Raw genomic sequence first — 12072 nt, 5'->3', positions numbered from 1 at the left:
GGAGGCGCGCGGGCGCGGCCCGGAGGAGAGGGCGCGGTTGCGGGCGGCGTACGGGCCGGCGGCGGAGAACGGCGGTGGAGCACCACGTGTCAGCTTTCGGTAGGGCGGGGCACGGCGGCGGATGCGTCCGGTCTGATCCGGACGTGTCCGGCGGCGGAGAGGGAACGGAGCTAGGGTTGGACTGCGCGAAAATCTCGGGGGTCTCACATATTTATAGGTAGAGGGAGCTAGGAGAGTCCAAATGAGGTGCGGTTTTCGCCCACACGATCGTGATCGAACAACCTACAGCATGGAAGAGAGTTTGGTGGGTTTTGGGCTGCTTTTCAGGGGGTTTTTGCTTGAACACACAAATGGACTTTGCGGTAACCTGGTTAACCGTTGGAGTACCAAACGACCTCCAAATGGAACGAAACTTGACCGGTGGTCTCCCGGTGGTATACCAAGGCCACTTGACAAGCCTCGGTCCATTCCGAGAACGTTTGACACCCGCACACGAAAGAAAACAAGAGGGGTGCACCGGAGGAGGTGGGAGCACCGGATTAGAAAACGGACAACGGGGAAAATGCTCGGATGCATGAGACGAACACGTATGCAAATGCAATGCACATGATGACATGATATGAAATGCATGACAAAAAAAAATGCAAAACGAAAGACAAAACCCGACCACGAAGGGAATATCATAGCACATAGCCGAAAATGGCAAGAGTTGGAGTTACAAATGTGGAAAGTTACATCCGGGGTGTTACAGCTCTGCAGCCAATAAGCCATGGACTTGTTTCCTCCTACTCGACCGTGCCTGAGATTGACATGTGTGTTACATGATTAGGTATATTCTGAATGCAGAGCTAAGAACTAAAATATTACTACTACTTACTTCTGCACATTTTCTGGTAAGTGTGGAATAACTGGAATATCAGGCTCTTGACATAGACCGAACTATCTCATCACCCTATGAAGAGCCATCTCCTCAACTATCACGTCAAACACCAACTTGTCCTTGGTCATCCAATAGTGCCGATCTCTAGTGCATAATCCAGAAATCCCAACTGGGCACCTTGATAATATAGCCCGATGCGAGTATGGCTAGCAGATAACTTGATCCTCGTGAAAACTATCAAACTGTGTAGTGAAGGACGGGTAGCAGCCCCTCACCTGGCTATGCACAAACTGTCTCTGTGCATGACAACAAATAAACATTAGTAATATTATTTAATGGCAAGAAATAATTGAATTAATTGTTACTTGATATGAAAAGTACCACTCTCCATGCCAAAACAGATCCCATAGTAGGCAAGTCGCCGATAGAAGGCACATAAGCCCCAGCTATGTCCTCCAAACCAAAAGGTTTATCAACGTAGACATAGGGTCATCCAATAGGGAATCTCTTGTATGACCAGAGCTGCAACAATAATGGACATCCAACAAGACCTGATTTTCTAGATTTCAACAAGCAAGCTTTGCACAGGCCTTTGTACGTAGCCGCTAACACAGCAAAACCAAACCTCCTTTGCAGAATGTCCCCAAGGCAACACGCATCAGCTATCTTGTCGGTGTACAAAAGTAGGGGTCCCTTTTTGTACCCCTTTACTTGTGCGCGGGTAGTCGCGGCCCCACGCCCGTGGCCACGCTTGGCGGGGCAGAAGAAGCAAAGATTACTAGAGCTGTGCTCAAGACCAAAAGCATGAAGAGCTGAGGGGCGAGGTGAAACTCCCCCGGCAAGGCCCTTGCCGGGGTGGCCTTCACAGCCCCGGCAAGAGCCTTGCCAGGCAGCTCGCCCAACACCAGCAGAGCCGCCACCCTTGAGCTTGAGAGTTCCGACGTCATCAATCACATTGGAACCAAGGCTCGGGAGGCGCCTCCATGGTGGCATGCAGATATTTGTGAAGACCAAGAACATACAATGTTAGATGAGGAACAGAAGATGGAGACCCCCGGCAAGACCCTTGCCGGGGACACCTATGAGACCCCGGCAAGGCCCTTGCCGGGTACATATGCGGGGCCGCAGCCAGGCCCCCACCTGCCAAGGCTCCATTGCCGTTCCAACATAGCGATCAACCCGCCAACAAGGCAAGCGCCTGCATGGCAACATGCGGCTTCCAGGCCAACTCAGCAAGCACCTGCGTGGTGGCATGCAGATCTTCGTGAAGACTCTGCCACTATGCCAACTCAGCAGCCAGCCAGCCAGCGTGGCGCGGCGCGCCTAGTCAGCCTGGACGCGCGTCGGAGTGAGGCGATGCGGCAACGGACGGGACGGGCTTCGTTACCGCCCCCGATAAAGCAAGAGGACACCTAAATAGCGCATTTAATGCATTTTGTCCTGTGATGTTAGGCGATAAACTCGACCACTATACAACTTTCCACCTCTTGTGTGCCAATGTGGCAGCCCCTTTTGACTATAAAAGGAGGCCCGCGGCATACTGAGAGAGGATTCAGACTTTTTGGACCCTACACGCTTGGTAGCTAGTCCAAGAACACCAGATAAACACAAGCTAGCAAGAGAAGGGTATTACGCATCACTTGCAGCCCGAACCTAGATAAATCTCCCGTGTTGATCCCTCAAACCCGCTCTTTCCATAGCCCCACGCCCGCCGACCGTAGAAGGGATTCCCCGTGATCCCGTAGGCGTCGTTTCCACCGACATCTTTGGCGCGCCAGGTAGGGGGCGCAAGCTATGAAAATCCGGTTTGAAGGTCAGCGCACCGACTTCATCATCACCATGGCCTCCAAGAGAAAGGGGATCACAGCGGTCGGCTCGTCCGGAGCCGGCCCGTCCGTGCCAACCCGAGCAGGCGGCCAGGTGGCCAGGGATGGGGCCGGAGACGTGGCCCGCGAGCATCCACGACATTCTGGCGATCGGAGCCAGGCGAGCGGGGACGTCCGAATCTGAGACGACGAGCCACACGCTGCTGGGTCCGGGGGTGGGCCCGTGCTACCCACGGGTGGCGCGGCAGCCTCTACGGCACCCCAGCTGGCACCCGCGTCGCGCCCTTCCCAGGCCGTGCGCGATGAGAAACACCGCGATGCCGGAGCCCCAGGGCACCGCCGCGGAAAGAGCCCTGTGCGCCACTCGCAGGACGCACCAGGCCGGCGCGCGCGCTCGGACGCCGGTGGAGGCGGCGTGCGACTGCGAGACCGTGGCAGAGCCCCTTCTAACCCGGTTAGAAGTCGGAGCGCATCACGGTCTACGCAGATCTCGCTGCCGCCTACGCCAGCAGAAGCACTGGCGCACGTGCAGCTGCTCCTCGACTTCCCCTTGCTATGGAGAAGCTCGACGAGTGGAGGGCCACCATCTGAAGCCTTTTCAGCTTCACCAACAAAGATGAGCCGCTCCCAATGGGACCCTCACACCGGCGTCTTGACGAGCTAGTGCATGCCGGTGGTGGGGGGACCAGAGACGCTGCGACCACGGTGCACTCTCCCCCCCCCCCTCCGCGGCCGCGACAACATCCACCGGCCCATCCAGCCGACGTCTGTGATAACGTTTGCACAACGTCGTCTGCCCCGCGAACCCGCCGCGACCAATGTCAAGTCCTTCAGGAACGAGCCCAGGAAGACGCTCGAACTACCATCAAACGACAACGGGAGACGTGCCATCAGTCAGATCGGCGTGCGGGGCCTACTATGTACCACCCGGCGCCGGGGGGCCCCGACAACCTGCCTTACGAGGTGGGTTGTCCGGCCTTTACCCGAGAGCTGCAGCAACTCCAGTGGCCCTCCCACCGCACGTTCAAGCCCGATATTTGCAAGAAGTACAACGGCAAGACCCACCTATTGGAGTTCCTCAGCATCTACACCATCGCGATGCAAGATGCTGGAGCTCGCGACGTCAAGGTGCTTGCCAATTACTTCCCATTGGCACTCAAACCCAACGTCATGTCATGGTTGATGCACTTGCCAGTGGATTCCATTTGTTCTTGGTCGGATTTGTGTCATGAGTTTGTTGGCGCCTTCACTTGAGGCCACCAAGCTCATGGCCATGCAAGCGATTTGCATATCATCCCCAGAAAGAAGGTGAAAACATGCGCAAGTACATACAGAGGTTCAGCCGGGTGCAGTACAACATCCCAGATGTTCATTCCGTCGCTTTCATTAGCGCATTCCATTAGAATGTGTGCAACCGCAAGATGCGTGAAGAGTTGGCGATGAACAAGGTCAAGGATGTGGCCGAACTTTATGTTCTGGCCGATAGATGTGCTCGAGCTGAAGTGGGGAGGAAGTACCCCGGCAAAGACGCCAGTGTAGAAACCGACTCCACAGACGAAGACACCGCCGCCCCGACAAAGAATGGCCGGCGACGCAACAAGAAGTGTAAGGGCAAGACTGTGCTTGCCGTTGAGGGATCCGGCGAGCCCGACGCTGCCAAAAAGGCCAAGACTAACGACCCCGGCAAGGAGGTTGGCGGGTGTGCCGCCAGCTGGGCCCTAGCGGCCGCCGGCAAGCCAGGAGGCTCCGACAAGCAGTATTGCAAGATCCACCGCACCAAGGGCCATGACCTTCAGAACTGCCGACAGGTTGAGCTGCTTGCAGAAAAGCAGAAGGTTGAATATGAAAGGCGAGACAAGGAGAATGGTCAAGATGGTGCTGAGGGGTCCGGCAAGAAGCGTGGTGGCCAAGGGGGTCGTCGTGGCAAAGATAACCAACAAGAGAGGCCCGCTCGGGGCTGCGACAAGAAAGAGGAAGATGATGATCACGACGAGGACGACGAGTCCGGCGAGCATGCGTTCCAGAAGGCTACAGAGGCCATGCACGTCGATGGTGGCGCCTCGTTGCACACCTCACATTGCTAGGTGAAGCAGTGGGCGCGTGAGGTCACTGCGGCGGAGCCGTCGTTCGACGCCCAGAAGCCACTGAAGTGGTCCCGCACGCCCATCGTTTTTGCCACCGAGGATCACCCTGATCGCACAACTGCGGTCGGGTGTTTTCCGTTGTTGGTTTCACCAACAATACGCAACCTCAAGGTGACCAAAGTGCTGGTTGACGGTGGGGCCGGTCTGAATTTGATCTCGCCCGCTGTGATCAAGAAGCTGTAGATTCCTGAAGGAGATCTCGAGGAGACGGGCACGTTCCAAGGGGTCAACCCGGGAAGGAGTTAGCCGAAGGGTAAAATCACGCTGCCCATTATGTTCGGAGGCGAGCTGAACTACAGGACGGAGGAGATCGTTTTTAATGTTGCCGAGATCCCCCTGCCGTACAACGGGTTCCTTGGCCGCCCGGCGCTGGCCAAGTTCATGGCGGCGTCACACTACGCCTACAACACATTGAAGATGCCGGGGCCGCTGACCATCATCACCGTCCCCTCTGACAAGAAAGACGCACTCATCTGCGCCGACCAACTCTACCGAGAGGCAGTTGCAGCAACTGTCGTCAGGGCACTCGCTCCTGCCACTGAAGCACCGGGAAGGAAGAAGGCCGGCAAGACCTCTTGCACCCACTCCGGCAAGCGCACCTCTTTGGAGTGCTGTGCTCCCGTTGAGGACGTGCCAGAGAGCTCCACCGGCAAGAGCAACAAGTCCAAGGCTGCACCACCAGAAACCAAGAAGGTGTCCGTCAAGGAGGATGGTACGGGCAGGGCTTTCACTATAAGCTCCACCCTCGACAGCAAATAGGAAAGCGCACTCGTCGCCTTCCTGCGGGCAAATGTCAATGTATTTGCGTGGCAAGCATCTGACATCCCCGGTGTTCCCAGGTAGGTGATTGAGCACCATCTTGCTGTCTATCCTCACGTGTGTCCCGTCAAGCAGAAGGCCTGGAAGCAAGCTTTGGAGTGACAAGAGTTCATCATTGATGCGATCAGGAAGTTGGAGGCGGCAGGCCTGGTAAGAGGAGTACTCCACCCCACGTGGTTGGCCAATCCGGTGGTGGTGCGTAAGGCGAATGGGAAGTGGAGGTTGTGTATTGACTACACAGACATTAATAAGGCTTGTCCAAAGGATCCTTTCCCACTACCACGCATCGACCAAATTGTAGACTCCACTGCCGGGTGTGACCTGTTGTCATTCCTCGATGCCTATTCAGGATACCACCAAATCTTCATGATGAAGGAAGATGAAGAGAAGACCGCGTTCATCACCCCATGTGGTACGTACTGTTTTGTACAAATGCCTTTCGGGTTGAAGAGCGCTGGTTCAACATTTGCCCGAGCAGTCGAGATTGGTTTTGAGCCCCAGCTACATAGAAATATGGAAGCTTATATGGATGGCATAGTGGTCAAAACCAAGAACAGGGCCACGCTAGTGCAAGATTTAGAAGAAACATTCGCAACTCTGCGCAAGATCAACCTCAAGCACAACCCAGAGAAGTGTGTGTTAGGTGTCCCCTCCGAAAAACTTCTTGGGTTCTTTGTGTTTCAACACGGAATCGATGCGAATCCTGACAAGATCTAGGCGATCGAGCAGATTGGGGCACTGAAACGGGTCAAAGACGTCCGTAGGCTCGCCGGCTGCATTGCTGCCCTGAGTAGGTTCATCTCCAAATCTGCTGAGCGCGCCCTCCCCTTTTTCAAAGTTTTGAAAAAGGCGGGTCCAGTGAAGTGGAATCCGGAGGCAGAGGCAGCACTGCCAGATTTGAAGGGCTACCTCTCCTCCACGCCAATACTAGTGGCGCCTAAACCACGAGAGTCGTTGGTGGCGCAGAGGGAACTTCAGGGAGAAGCAGCAGTAGCAGCAGAGCCGTCGGATGGTGGGCCGGGGCCCTCCCCGGTAGAGCCTGACGCCAGGAAACCAGAACCCCCAGCAAGGCCCGGTCCCGGCGAGGCAGAGTCTGAGCGGATGGGCGAAGTAGGACCGAAGAAGAAGATGGTGCAGCACCTAGTGTATTTTGTCAGTTCCCTCTTGCAGGGGGCTAGGTCAAGATATTCGGGAATGCAGAAGCTGCTTTTCTGTCTCCTCATGGCCTCGAGAAAGATGTGTCACTATTTCTACGTGCATGAAATCACCGTCGTCACCCGCCTCCCTTTGCAACAGATTTTGCACAACCCATATGCGACAGGGAGGATTGTGGAGTGGGCATTGGAGCTGTCGAGATTTGGCCTCAGGTTTGAAAGTACTTCAATGATCAAGAGCCGAGCATTGGCAGAGTTCATAGCAGAGTGGACCGCAACGCCTGATGAGGAGATTCAAGAGAACACCCTTCCCGGCAAGGGGACGAGCAGTGAGTGAGTTATGTACTTTGACGGAGCTTTCTCACTCCAAGGTGCTGGTGCTGGCGTACTACTCGTCGCACCCACCGGAGAGCGCCTCAAGTACGTAATCCAGATGCACTTTCCCCGGGAAAAATCAACGAACAATACGGCGGAGTACGAGGGGTTGCTTGCCGGTCTCAGGATCGCGGCAGACCTCGGAATCAAGAAGCTCGTCATCAGAGGTGATTCACAGCTTGTCGTCAAGCAAGTTAACAAGGATTACCAGAGCCCGTTGATGGAAGCTTATGTGAATGAAGTGAGGAAGTTGGAAGAACGTTTCAACGGCCTACAGGCAGAACATGTTCCCCGGGCGGAGAACAGCATTGCCGATGACCTATCGAAACGCGCTGCCCTCAAGTTGCCTATGGAACCAGGTACCTTTGTACTTCAGTTAATTCAGCCATCCGTAGAGCCATCAGCAGGGCAGAACAAGCGAAGGAAGACAAGACCCGGCAAGTACCTTCCCGCCGAGCTCCCAAGAGCCGTCGGCAAGGAGGTTGCCGGGTACCCCAAGCTTGCCGAGGGGCAACCACCTCCGGTAGGGCCCCAGGCCCTGACCGTAGAGGCGGCCGCCCCTACGGCCGAAGATGAGCCTTTAGTCCTCGCCGTTGAGCCCCAGGCCCCGGCGTGGGCACATCACACCGTCCGTTTCCTCCAAACAGGGGAACTCCCTGAGGAGCAGGAAGAAGCAGAAAGAGTAGCCTGTCGGTCCAACATGTACGAGTTTGTGGATGATACCCTGTACATAAGGAGAGCAAATGGTGTCGGGCTGAGGTGCATTCCTCAAGAGGGCGGACTATAGCTGTTGGCAGAGACACATGGAGGTATGTGTGGCTCCCATGTAGGGTCAAGAGCCCTAGCCGGCAAGGCATTCCGGCAAGGTTTCTTCTGGCCCACAGCCCTCCAGGATGCAGTCATGCTAGTAACCAAGTGTGAAGTGTGTCAGTTCCATTCGAAGTAGCTTCATCAACCAGTTCAAGCCCTTCAAACAATCCCTCTCTCCTGGACATTCTCGGTCTAGGGGCGACATACTGGGCCCCTTCTCTGTGCTGTCGGGGGCTTTGAGTACTTGTACGTCGCGATCGACAAGTTCACAAAGTGGCCCGAAGTGGAAGCAGTGAAGAAGGTGACAGCATAGTCAGCCGTCAAGTTCTTCAACGGGTTAGTTTGCCATTTTGGTGTGCTGAACAAGGTCATCACCGACAACGGCACGCAGTTCACAAGCCGCACCTTCATTCAATACATCCAGGACCTCGGCAGCAAGGTCTGTTTCGCTTGAGTGGCACACCCACTGAGCAACGGCCAGGTGGAGAGGGAAAATGATGAAGTACTGCGAGGCCTGAGGACAAAGACTTTTGACAGGCTGCACAAGTGTGGAAGGCACTGGATTGATGAGTTGCTGACGGTTCTTTGGTCGATCAGAACGACGCCAAATCGAGCCACCGGCCAGACACCCTTTCCCCTGGTATACGGGGCGGAAGCAGTTCTCCCCACGGAACTCACAAACGGGTCACCTCGAGTGCTCGCTTATGATGAGCTTGAGCAAGAGCAGTTGCAGCAAGATGACGCGACGCTCCTTGAGGAAGATCGTCTTCGGGCGGCTGTGCGAGCTGCACGCTACCAGCAAGCCTTGCGCCACTACCATAGCCGCATGGTTCATGCCCGGGGTTTTGAGGAAGGCGACCTTGCTCTTCGGCATGTTCTGTCGACCAAGAATTCCAACAAGTTGACGCCAAAGTGGGAAGGCCCTTATTGGGTAATACGAGTCACCAGGCCTGGCGTAGACCACCTGGAGACCAAAGATGGTATCCCAGTGAGCAACTCCTGGAACATCGAACATCTTCATAAGTTTTACCCATGAGGCGCGGTTGCCGGGCCTCCCAGCAAACCACCTTTTGTACAAGCCTTGCCGACAAGGCATGTAACCCTTCGTATAGAGCCAGGCGCAGACCCTGAGCATAAATAAATGAAGCACTGGCGCCCTAAGTTTTCGCATGCATGCTAGGTTGAGTCTCTCTCTCTGGTAGGGTTGATAGTGCTCAGCGGCAACTAACCCATAGCATAGAGGTCGAGTGTGTTTCTTTCCATCCTTTCCAGTCCTTTCTTTGGTTCGCAGGCTGTAAGACAATGATTTGGGGGAACCAGCTCAACCATCTAGGGGTGGCTTACCTCATATATATAATGGGTGTGTTACAATAGGTAAAATATACATACACAAATATAGAAGCTATACATAGTCTAACACCCTCCCTCAATCTTAGCCACTTTCTAAAGAACTGAGAAGGGTAAGATTGCACCTACAAGCCTCGAACTGTGGTAAAGGCAAAGGCTTAGTGAAGATGTCTGCAAGTTGATCTTTGGAAGAGATGAACTTGATCTGAAGTTGCTTCTGTGACACACGTTCCCGTACAAAGTGATAGTCCACTTCAATGTGTTTCGTTCGGGCATGAAATACCAGATTTGCAAAAAGGTATGTAGCACTGATGTTATCACACCAAAGGATAGGAGGCTGCGGTAGAGACATACCCAACTCCTGAAGCAAAGATTGCACCCAAATAATCTCTGCAGTAGCATTAGCCACAGCCTTATACTCAGCTTCAGTACTACTACGTGATACAGTAGCCTGTTTCCGAGCAATCCAGGCGATCAAGTTAGAGCCAAAGAACATAGCATAGCCCCGTGTGGATCGCCTGTCATCCGGGCTACCAGCCCAGTCCGCATCAGATTAGGCCGAAAGAACCCGAGAGGGAGTCGGCCGAATATGCATCCCAAAAGACACTGTGAATTGGACATAACGCAAGATGCACTTAACAACAGCCCAATGAGTGTCGCGGGGAGCCTGAAGATACTGACAAACCCTGTTGACAGCATAAGAAATATCTGGCCTCGTGATCACAAGTACTGAAGCCCACCAACAATACACCTGTACTCTGTGGCATCCGCAGAAGACAGAAGCGCACCATCAACGACAGTGAGCTTTTCGGTAGATGACATGGGTGTGGTAGTCAGTTTGCACTTAAGCAACCCAGCTCGCTCCAATAAATCCAAGGAGTACTTCTTTTGTGTCATAACAAGACCATCAGCACGAGAGGTAACCTCAACCCCAAGAAAGTAGTGAAGCTTCCCAAGATCTTCGACAGCAAAAGCAGCACCAAGAGAGCGAACAAGAGCATCAGCAGCATACCGAGAGGAACTGACAAGAATAATATCATCCAGATAGACCAAAAGATACATAGTGACTTCTGGCTTCTGTAGAAGAAATAATGAGGAGTCAGCAGTGGACGACACAAACCCATGAGCACGAAGAGCTGAGGCAAGACGAGCATGCCAGGCACGAGGAGCTTGCTTCAGACCATAGACCACTTTGGTGAGACGACAGATGTGATCAGGACGATCAGGATCAGAAAAACCAGGCGGCTGTCGCATATAAACCTCTTCCTCCAAGAAACCATGAAGAATGGCATTCTGCACATCAAGTTGACGAAGAGACCAACTGCGAGTGACAACAAGAGAAAAAAGAAGCCGAATGGTGTTAGGCTTGACAACGGGACTGAAGGTGTCCTCGTAATCAAGACCATAGCGCTGCCGAAATCCTCTGGCAACAAGGCGCGCTTTATAACGCTCAATAAATCCATCCGAGTGCTTCTTCACTTTGAACACCCACTTGCAGTCAATAACATTAACCCGTGGTGGGGGAGGAACAAGAGTTCATGTCTCGTTACGAAGAAGAGCATGATACTCTGCTCCATAGCCTCTCGCCAATGAGGAACATGCATGGCAGCCTGATATGAGCGGGGCTCAGAAGACGGATCCGCAACAGCAGCAGCCAGACATGCTGCCAACCAAGCAACAGTACCATCCGTACGTTCCTTTGGTCGAAAAATACCACTGCGACTGCATGTATGTGGACGTAACACAGGAGCCGTCGAGGTCGAGGAAGCAGCCGGCGAGGGGCTGGGCGATGATGAGGAGGAGGAATCAACCGGCGACGAGGAGCCAGGCGATGGAACCAGGTCCTCCATCATGGCAGACGGCTCGGTGGATCCAGATCCCGCCAGCGGGCTATCCAACAGAGCCGCGGGCGAGGCCGGTGGAGCGTACCGAGCCACGGGCAATGCTGGCGTAGTGGGCCGAGCTGCAGGCGAGGCCAGTGTAGCGGGCTGATCCGCTGGAGACGCGGGCGAGGCCGACGTAGCGGGCCGAGCCGCGGGAGACGCAGGTGTACCAAGCCGATCAAAGGACGAGGCCGGTGCCTCAGGTGCCTCCACCGAGCGTGCATGGGCACACGGATCGAGGCCATGCAACGTCGCGGTGTGATCGACGTGCACAGCAGAGGGCGGCGATGATGATGGGGAGTCCTCCAAAAGCTCCAAACGAGCCCCACGTCCGGTTCCTGCACCATGGTTAGGCAATAACACAGGAGAGTATGCAACATCATCAAATTGGTCAGAGGCAAGAGAGGATGAATGCATGGACGGAGGGGCATCTGTGGACACAGGTAGATTGGCAAACAGAAAAACATGCTCATCAAACACTACATCCCGAGAAATGTAGACACGATTAGTGGGAACATGAAGACATTTATAACCTTTATGAAAGGAACTATAGCCAAGAAAGACACACTTTTTGGACCTAAATTCCAGGTTGCGTTTGTTATAGGGTCGAAGATGCGGCTAGCAAGCACACCCAAATACTTTAAAGAAAGTATAATCGGGTTGTTCATTAAGGAGAAGTTCAAGGGGAGTCTTCATGTTGAGAACACGTGTGGGAGTACGGTTGATAAGAAAGCATGCAGTGGTAAAAGCATCACTCCAAAACCGAAAAGGAACCGATGCATGGGCCAAATGAGTGAGACCAGTCTCAACAATATGACAATGCTTACGTTCGAC

Source organism: Triticum aestivum, chromosome 5D, assembly GCF_018294505.1.
Source record: "Triticum aestivum cultivar Chinese Spring chromosome 5D, IWGSC CS RefSeq v2.1, whole genome shotgun sequence".
Classification (NCBI taxonomy): Eukaryota; Viridiplantae; Streptophyta; class Magnoliopsida; order Poales; family Poaceae; genus Triticum; species Triticum aestivum.
The sequence above is the reverse complement of the archived record's forward strand: the minus strand, read 5'-3'. Positions refer to the sequence as shown.